This window comes from Salarias fasciatus, chromosome 10 (genome assembly GCF_902148845.1).
Source record: "Salarias fasciatus chromosome 10, fSalaFa1.1, whole genome shotgun sequence".
Lineage (NCBI taxonomy): Eukaryota > Metazoa > Chordata > Actinopteri > Blenniiformes > Blenniidae > Salarias > Salarias fasciatus.
The window spans coordinates 21,543,328-21,552,237 of record NC_043754.1 but is presented as its reverse complement, the minus strand read 5'-3'; the positions used below and the strand labels follow the sequence as shown (position 1 = coordinate 21,552,237).

The following is an 8,910-nucleotide window of genomic DNA, read 5'->3' as shown; positions in this document are numbered from 1 at the left end:
GGCAGCATGGGATGGATGGATGGATGGATTGTTGTATGTTTGGATGGATAGATGGGTAGATGGTTGGATGTTTTGATGGATGTAGGGATTGACAGATGGATGGATGATGGATTATTGGGTGTTTGGATGGATGGATGGATGTTTGGATGGATGGATGGGAGGATGATGGATGGATGTTTGGATGATAGATGTTTGGATAGATGGATGGTTGATCTTTGTATGGATGATGGATGGAGGGATGGTTGGATGTTTGGATGGAGGGATGGATGGATGATGAATGGATGGATGCTTAGATGGAGGGATTGATGAATCGATGCATAGATTAATGGATGTTTGGATGGACGGATGGCTGGATGTTTGGATTGATGGATGGATGATGGATGGATGTTTGGATGGAAGGATGAATAGATGGATAGACTGATGGATGTTAGGATGGATGGATGATGGATGAATAGATGGATAGATTGATGGATGTTTGGATGGATGAATGGATGGATGGATAAAATCTGGCGGAATGGTTTGCCTTCCACATGGCTGAGCAGCTGAGGCTGAGGCTGAGGCTGCAGTGGAGCGCCGTGTCTTCCTGCTGAAAGTGTTGTATTCCAGATCTGCATCTGTCAGTGAGTCATCCTGAAAACAAAAGGCATAATAGCACAGTAGCCACTCTGCAGACCGAGGTTCTTTTGTAGCATTGTGCTGGAAACAAACACACACACGGAGATCTCAGCATATCAGACGAGCGCAAAAAAGAAAAGAAAATCATCTCTGTTTATCTGGAGAAATGGAGAAAAATGAAAAGACAAACTCTTTCTTTGGTCTATATTGGTTCTCATATTCATCTCACAGTCTGAGGTTCCTTCCAGTTTTACATGCTTGTTGCTGTTTTGGATTCAGGTGAATAAGAAGTTTCTTTCCTCAATATTCCTGAACGCCTTGTAACTTATTAGGCAGGATAATTCACCCAGTGTGTGTTTGAGTGTCTCTCACGAGAGTCAAAATGTTAAAATTCAGCTGTGGCTTTGGTTTAAGTCGTCCCTGGACTGCGAGGCCGAGCGCTGAGCGACGCGCCTCCAGTCCTCTCTGACTTGGACGCGGGCCTCAGCTGTCAGCTGGGTGAACGTGGGCGTCCACACTCACCACCTGGTGTCAAGCGCTCTGAGACAGCAGAAAAAGAGTCCGGGCTCCGCGCAGGCTCGGTTTTCCAGTCCTGCACAGCTCACGGCGGCGAGATGCGTCCGTCCTGATGTGCAGTCTGCTGCATTGAGTCAGATTTATCAGGTGTTTGATTCACCGTGAGTCACAACATACACTCCTCTGCTGTATTTTCACACACAACCCGCTCCTCCAGTGTGTTTACATAAATTAGTTTCGTGACAACTTAAACACTCATTTAAAACTGTTAAATATGATTTTTACACATAAATCAGCATGAAATTGTGTCTCTACTCCTACTTTAATGTGCATAATTCAGGAATAATTTATCTGACGTGTAATGAAGCGCCGCCGTGGAATGAGTGGATGCTTAGTGTGTGTGTGTGTGTGTGTTGTGTGTATTGTGAGCTGGAGGCTGGTGTGTGTGATTCTGGATGTTGGCCCCGGTTCCTGCTCATCAGGATTGACTGAAAGCTGAAATCGCTGCAGTCTTCTGAATGGAGTCCGTCCAATCTGGATGTGTGAAGCCAAACCTGCCAGGATACCTGCAGCCCACCGCCTGGGCTCGCTGTATGAAAGACCCTGCTGTCTCCCTCCGCTGGCAGAGACACTTTCTTATACATTTGGCTCGTCGGAGTCGATGAATCACTCGCTGGCGGTTTTCCATGGAGCAGTTTATCATTTGAGACAAATAGGAGGAGCGGTGAAGGTCAAGAGGGGCTCGGAGCACAAAAACAGAGAGTTTAGAGCTGCGAGATTTTAACACAACGCTCAGGGAAAGGTTGTGGGTCCGCTCTAATGCGACCCGAGCATCAGGTATTTCTGATTAAAAAAATATGTCGAGGGATGTTTCTCCGTGTCCATCAGGCACACAAGAGGAGGAAATACTATATAGCTATGTTTCAAACTGATATTTTAACTTTGAAAACCTATTAGTGTTTCATTGTAGCTTTTTGAATATTTTATCTTCTATTAAGCAAGAACTTTTACCAGGCTTAGAAATTTGTGAAACAAAAGTTATTTATTATTTATTAAACTGTCTTAAAAGTCATCAAATCCTCTCTGAATATGCAGATGGACTGTTATTAAAGGAGGCAGGTGGTTGTTTCTGCTCGGATCCCGTGCGTTTTTCTGAATCCAAACCTCTGATTTGATCGCTCGGAGTCGGCTGAGACGTGTAAAACGAGCTGCGGCGGCGTTTGCCGGGACTCTCTCCTCGGTTGCGGGACTTTACGGGACACGCAGATCATGTATCGACTCTCATTCAGGGCTGATACGCCGTCTAATGTGTCACTTTAGCTCCCATTAACTTCGGCCGCTGCCACTTAAAGCTGCAGCTCTCGGGCCGAGGAAACCTGCGAGGGAAGTGAAAGGGAAAGTCTGGATCATTTACAGCGGTCGCCATAGCAACAGGCCAGGCATCCTCGCATCCCGGGGCTCTGACGGCGAGTCTGACCGGGAGGCGGCCGGCGAGCCGCGCTGCAGCCTTTGTACGTGCGGTTTGATAGCGGCAGAGCCGGCGGGGACAGCGGGTTCCCTGGACTCTGGCCGTGGTATTCAGCCGATTGTTTGCGCTCAGCGGGGTCGGGAAACATGCCTTTACAGTCCCCGGTCGTCTGGCGGCGTGGCGGATCAAATAGAAGAACTTGTTTGTGTCAGAACGGGTGTCGAGCGCTCAGCCGGGAGTCTGTGCAAGAGCAGAATGTGACATCTCCAAAGCAGGACCGGTGCCGATTCTGAGGAGATTTTAAATGAAATCAGTCATTTACTTCATCATAAAGTGACGCAGAGGGAAAGAAACAACTATTCTTTATCCATATAAAATGTAAACAATATATATATTAACTGTCATGCACTATGTTGTTTGAGCTCTGCAAAAACAAAAAGACAGAAATATAAATATGAAAGAAAAGTGCAGATTAAATATCCAGATTAGTTAAAAATTGGACAAAGACCGAAGCAAAAACCGCTGCTGGTATGAACTGCAGATGTTCATGTCACAGCTGGAGTAAATTTCAAAGCACAAAGACATTTACATCCACTTAAGCTATCACAATATTCAACATTATCTCACATTTGTTTCATTATAAAAAGAAAAGTCTACATATTGCTCAATTTCAGTGGAAAGTCAATGTTTTACCTCAATATTTATTTCAATAATGTCCTGAAAAAAGGCCAGTTTAGAGAATTAAAACTCAGGTTTACAGGAATCATGTTGAAACAAGCCGTGGCAGTGAGGACATAACGTAGTTACTTCAAACATTTCCCTGGATTCCAGCTGAGTTTTGGTCTGATTTGAATACCCGCTCAACGCTTCCCTCACAGGAGAGAACCGACTCCTCTTCACACAGGAGATCAGCCGTGTGTTTGCTTCTGGCCTGTCGTAAAGAGAGCCGTCTCTGAGTGTGATCCGCCACCGCCAGCTCTCCGTGACGGTGTTGTGTGTTGGTGTGTTCTCCAAACTTCATGTGAAATTAAAAGCATTGCATCGTGGGAGTCTGAACACGTGGAGCTGAAGTCCTGCAGACAGACAGGCAGGCGGGCCTCCGTGGGTTAATGGACGGGACCTTTCCGCGGCGACGGCGACAGCGCCGCCGTGTTTGTGTTTGCGCGGCGGCCAGCGTCCTACATGGCCGCCGACTGCAGCCGCAGCCGCGAGAGTAATGACAGTCGGAGGCAGCAGCTCCGGTGATTCATCCCAACGTGTCATTAGTTTGTCTCTGGGTTGAACAGCTAATAATAGACTTCTGCAAGAAGAGAGAGATCCCCCTCTGTCTGTAAGTGTGTGTTAACAGGGGGCGGGAGAAGTGTTGGTGTGTTAGAACCAGTCTGAAGGTGTGGATGGTGTGTGTGCGTGTGTGTGTGTAGTTTCCTAGAGTCGCACCAGCCAGGAGGGTTTCACCCCCAAGTAGGACTGAAGCTACAAAAAGAGCCGATAAATCCAGAAATCCAGGTGTGATTATCGCAGCTGACGCTCCCTCGACAACAAGACTGTTCAGTGTTCAGCTCGTAGTGAAAATCCTGCAGATCACTCTGTGTCTGTGAAAACGTGAGCATATGAATTTTAAATGTAAAGTCATTTAAAAGTGAAAGTCGTCAACATGTGGAAACTGTTTTCTGCTTTTCTGTTCCTTGTCTGCTTCACATCAAATTCTCCGTCTTGTTTTAGGGGTTTCGTTGTAATGAAATTGGATCTAATGCAACTAAAATGAGTGAGTAAAAATATGCACTGAAGTGCAAACATGATGTGTCGAGATCAGGGGTGTCAAACATAAGGCCTGTGGGCCAAAATCAGCCCGCAAGAGGCTGCAAATCTATTTTATTCTACTTTTTTTTTTTTTTTTATTCTCATCACAACAATCTGAAGTTAGCAACATGCAGAGCATTAGAAAGTGAACCACAAAGTGTACTGAGACGCATTAATGAAGTATTTTTAACTTCTGGGAAACAGATTAAAACAAAGAACATTATAAAAACTGAAATAATCCACAAAAGCTAATGAGTTGGAAGCCAGCTTTACTCGCATGACATTTCCAACCTTTGTGGGTTTTTTAGTTTTTTTTTTTTTTTTTTTTTTGATGGAAGTCAGGAGCTGATGCTCCGTTAAGTGGTTTCCACTTTCCTAAATCTCCATCATCATTAAATCCGAGTGTTTTGCTCACAGTGCGAGCGGCTCGGTGAGCGAGGAGCGATCCGTCCCACAGCGCCGCCGCCGAGCCTGCTGGCAGAGGTCTCAGGATTTCTGTGAAATGATGACTCACATATTTGATAGTAAACCAAAGATCACACGCTGATGATCAATAACAATAATAATGATGAACTGAAAGGTTCAGTCGGAGGGAAGAAGAGCTGAAATGAAACGGTGATCAGAGTTCACACACTCTGTGTGTTTGTACTGACTGCTGACGAACCGGTGATGACTTGAAGAGGGGGAGGTCAGTGACACACACACACACACACACACACACACACACACACACACACACACACACACACTCACACATTCACAGCTGATGGATAGTAATTGAGGGGAGAGCCTTTCTAGACCTCATTAAACAGAAACGTCTCCCACAGCTGTAAAGAACTGGGGGGTAGATCCGGCTTCCTCCTACACACACACACACACACACACACACACACACACACACACACACACACACACACACACACACACACACACACAATTAGAAGAGTAGGAGGTGTTAGAGGAGCTGCTGCTGACGGGTTTATTAAAGGATAAACCACAGACTGAGATGACTGTGCGACGGAGCGGCGGCCATGTTTTCCTCTTCATTCCCCCACGATTCCCCTGTTTTCTCCGGTATCAGTGGTTTTATACTGGTTGAGCTGTGATATGTAATCGCATTGATGGAATCAGAGGACACGCTCTTTGTTTATGGGCAGTTTTCACCGGTTTGGAAGAGAAATTTAAGCCATTTTCACTCAGAGTGTTTGACTCCCAGTGAAGTCAGGAATCTCAACACCGAGGAACAGAAATGGAAATATGTAGTAAACACATCAGCATTCAGGCAGAAATGAAGGCAGTTTGTATAAACTACATAGCTTTGTGTAGGTCGAGATGACAGTTTGGTCAAAACCCTTCATTCTTGAAACATTTGATCTAAAATTACAATATTTTTGCAGCATTGAAAGTCTGGGGGAACTTTTTTTTTTTTCAATCATTGCTTTGTAAAAAATGACTCATGCCATCACTTGCTGGTTTTTCCCAAATATGCTCCTAATCTTTAACTACTTTGTGCAAAATGTCTGAGCTTTTCATAATGAGGGTTCAGACCTAAAGTGGGCCTGATTTCTTTTTTTGGACGATGTCAAAGTAAAGATACAGCGTTACTGTTGGGTGTGGGGCTCAGATGCAGAAGTCTGGCCGTCCTGACGGGATCGGCACGTCTCTGTGAATCACAGCCTCTGTAATGACGGCGAAACAGAAACACGAGGGAAGGTTTTCTTTGGAAATGGAGAAGCGAGGCCCCAGGGGGGGAATCTGCAGCGAAGGAAAGAATGACTTTAGTTAGTTTTAAACAAACGGCGTGTGGCGGCAAGCGTTGGATTGTTCAGCCGCTAACAGGGTTCAGACCGTCGCCCGGCCGGTTAGCTGATGGTCACACGATGCGTTGTTACCATCCTGAAAACATGGCTTCCCTCAGAGGCTGGACGCATTTTAAATGAATGGTTTGTTGGGCTCTTTAACAGGGATGTTGTGTTTGTGAGTCACCTAATGTCAGTTTTGGCTCCGGAGGTGAGAAAGTTTGTTCTGCCGGCTGTAAACTGTCACTGCTCCGATTCCTCAGACCATCCAGTCGTCACTGTCGGATGTCAGCAAACCACAGAAGAGTGACTTTTCTTGAAAACCGTCCCTGCAAGTCCATCAAAGGCAAAGTTTCAACAAAATGCATACACGCATAAATGATGATACACGGTCAGGGCTGCTTTTCTCGGAAATCAAAGCTTCTTTTGTAGGTTTTGTGCCGTTCCAGTGAGTGGAATAGTCATCGTATTCATTCATTTTTGATCAGCAAACAAAACAAAACCTCCAAAATAAAGCTTTCATTACCAAGACACTCTACATTACGCTCTCTCAATCATGTTTGTCAAAAGCAAATATTGGCCTTATTGCATTCAGAATTATGCTGCAGGTGGATAAACTGTGTCTGTGGTTAACCGTGTGTTAAATGCAGAGAACTAATTCTCCCGAAGGGATCGATAGCGCGAGCTCTCTGTGCACCCGTCACGTTGTGTGCTCGAGCTTTCCGAAGCACAGAGAGAGAAGAGTCGCCCGTTCTCCAACACTTTCACTTGCACCTCCATCACAGTTAGCCGGATGTGCGAAAAATCTCCATTTGAAAAAAACACACAAAAAAAACAAATAAAAACACCAGAAACTTGTCTGCAGTTGCAAGTTGGTGACGATTCCTGGAGCGCTGACGAGGAGCAGCGACTTCCAGCGATCGGAGTCCTGAACTCCTCCTTCCTGCTGGTTTTTCCTGGAGGGAAGGCGTTCTCTTCCTCCAGAGGTTCCTGATCCCGCCGCTGCCGGCTCCTTTCTGCAGAGCCACGGTTTTGATAAAATGTTACTTTGCAGTGATTTTCCTGCCAGCTGAGCTGTCAAACGGGAACGCTTCACTCCTCGCCACACCGACCGCTCCTCAAGCGTCTCCACAGGCGACGCTACTCCTTCAACAGCGGGAAATGTCTTCCAGGCGTTCCTTAACCGAGTCGTTTCAGGCAAGTTTAATCTGAAACCACAGTGAGTGCAGTGTGAGTGGGGTTGGTCTCTGTTCGGAAATGGCGGCCTGGAAACACTGCGCTTCATTTATAGCCTCCCTCACTGCCTCCCGTCCCCGTCCGGGCAAAACCTGCGCCGTTCCCCGGTTCAAGGACGGACGAGCCCGCTTTGCTCTGGAACAACCGGACTCCTCCTGGGCTTCATTAACCAGGACTTCCCTCAGGCCGTCCTGCAGAAGGAGAGCGAGGAAACACTGCTCGTATGGGAGCGAGCGGCACGGCCGTCCACCTGCCCACACACTCATCCTGCTCCTGCACTCCAGGGGCTGAATTCACACGTCTCAGAAACAAGCCGTCGCACCGCTGTAGTAACACGCAGCGGTCTGCAGCCGACAGGACTCACTGATCGTCACACCATGAGACCGGCGAGCAGCTTTAAAGACAAATCCTGCGTTGAGACGGGATCCAGCAGGGATCTGATCCAGGACTCCTTCGGTGTTGTTTCAGTGTGTTTTGCATCGTTATTCGAAGCCGACTTGTTGATGCTTCCTGTTGCTCGGCGCTCACACACTGTTTTGTGTGGATCGTAATGAAACACACGGCCGCGGTTCGGTTAGGAGCAGGCTGGGAATCGTTCCCCTCTCCGACGAGCCATCTCTTTTCATTTGGAGCTGGCTAGCATGCCTCCGTGTTTTCACCGCCGGAAGATTACGGCTCTCCGGCGCCTCGCCAGGCTCCTAATTTACGAGCGTGTTGTGACAATAGAGGGTCGTGTGTAGGAGAGGGAGGGCAATACTGATTTGTGTCGATTACTAAGGGAGTGGGGAGGGTTTCTGTCGTCGTTCTGAACCCGGAGGGGGGCTTGCAGTGCAGGAAGGGTCACTTGAGTGCGTCTGGTTTCCCCGCCGCGCCTCGTGGTCGCGGTCGACGGCGAACTCAGATACCGCCGGCTCAACAGTCGCCAGCGGTGACGGAAGGCAGCGGCCGAGGCGGTAATCCCGGGCGAAACACTCTGATTAAAGGGATTACCCCTGAAACTAATTTCAAAGGCTGGGATAGACCAGACGAGAGCCGCGAGGGAAGAGGGGCGAGGAGGAGAGGAGGAAGAAGAAGAAGAAGGAGAAGAAGAAGAAGAAGAGGGCGGACGGATGAGAAACACCAAAAAAAAATTATATCATCTATATTCTGAGACAGCATGCCTCAGAGTCACAGAAAAACCCCCTTTAAGGAGAGACGGGGGGAAAAAATGAAAAATGAAAACGCTTCATTTTTAGAGCTGCTCTAGAAAGCGGCGCGGTTACTTCCCAGAAGCCCCGGAGGACGCCGCATCTCCAGAGGAGGGGGGGGGGGGATGAAATCTCCTGGCTTCACATCGCTCTGATTAAACAGTGAGGAGCCAGCGGACAGACAGATGGTGGCGTGAAAAAAAGTAGGACTTTTAACAACAACAAAAAAAAAAAAGACTTTCCCGGCTTGGGTGGGTTTCGTGGTGATGGCGGCGGCAGCTGACGTCCC

At 47.5% G+C, this 8,910-nt stretch overlaps 1 protein-coding gene and 1 long non-coding RNA gene across 3 annotated transcripts in view; both read left to right on the top strand.

The window, feature by feature from the left end:
• ppm1e (protein phosphatase, Mg2+/Mn2+ dependent, 1E) overlaps positions 1-8,910 on the top strand; it is a 31,864-nt gene that overhangs the window by 2,632 nt on the left and 20,322 nt on the right. The gene's annotated exons all lie outside the window — the stretch shown is intronic.
• LOC115394917 (uncharacterized) lies at positions 553-8,489 on the top strand. Its single transcript, XR_003932195.1, has 3 exons — positions 553-565; positions 1,656-1,658; positions 8,385-8,489. It is a non-coding gene; the product is annotated as an uncharacterized LOC115394917 (long non-coding RNA).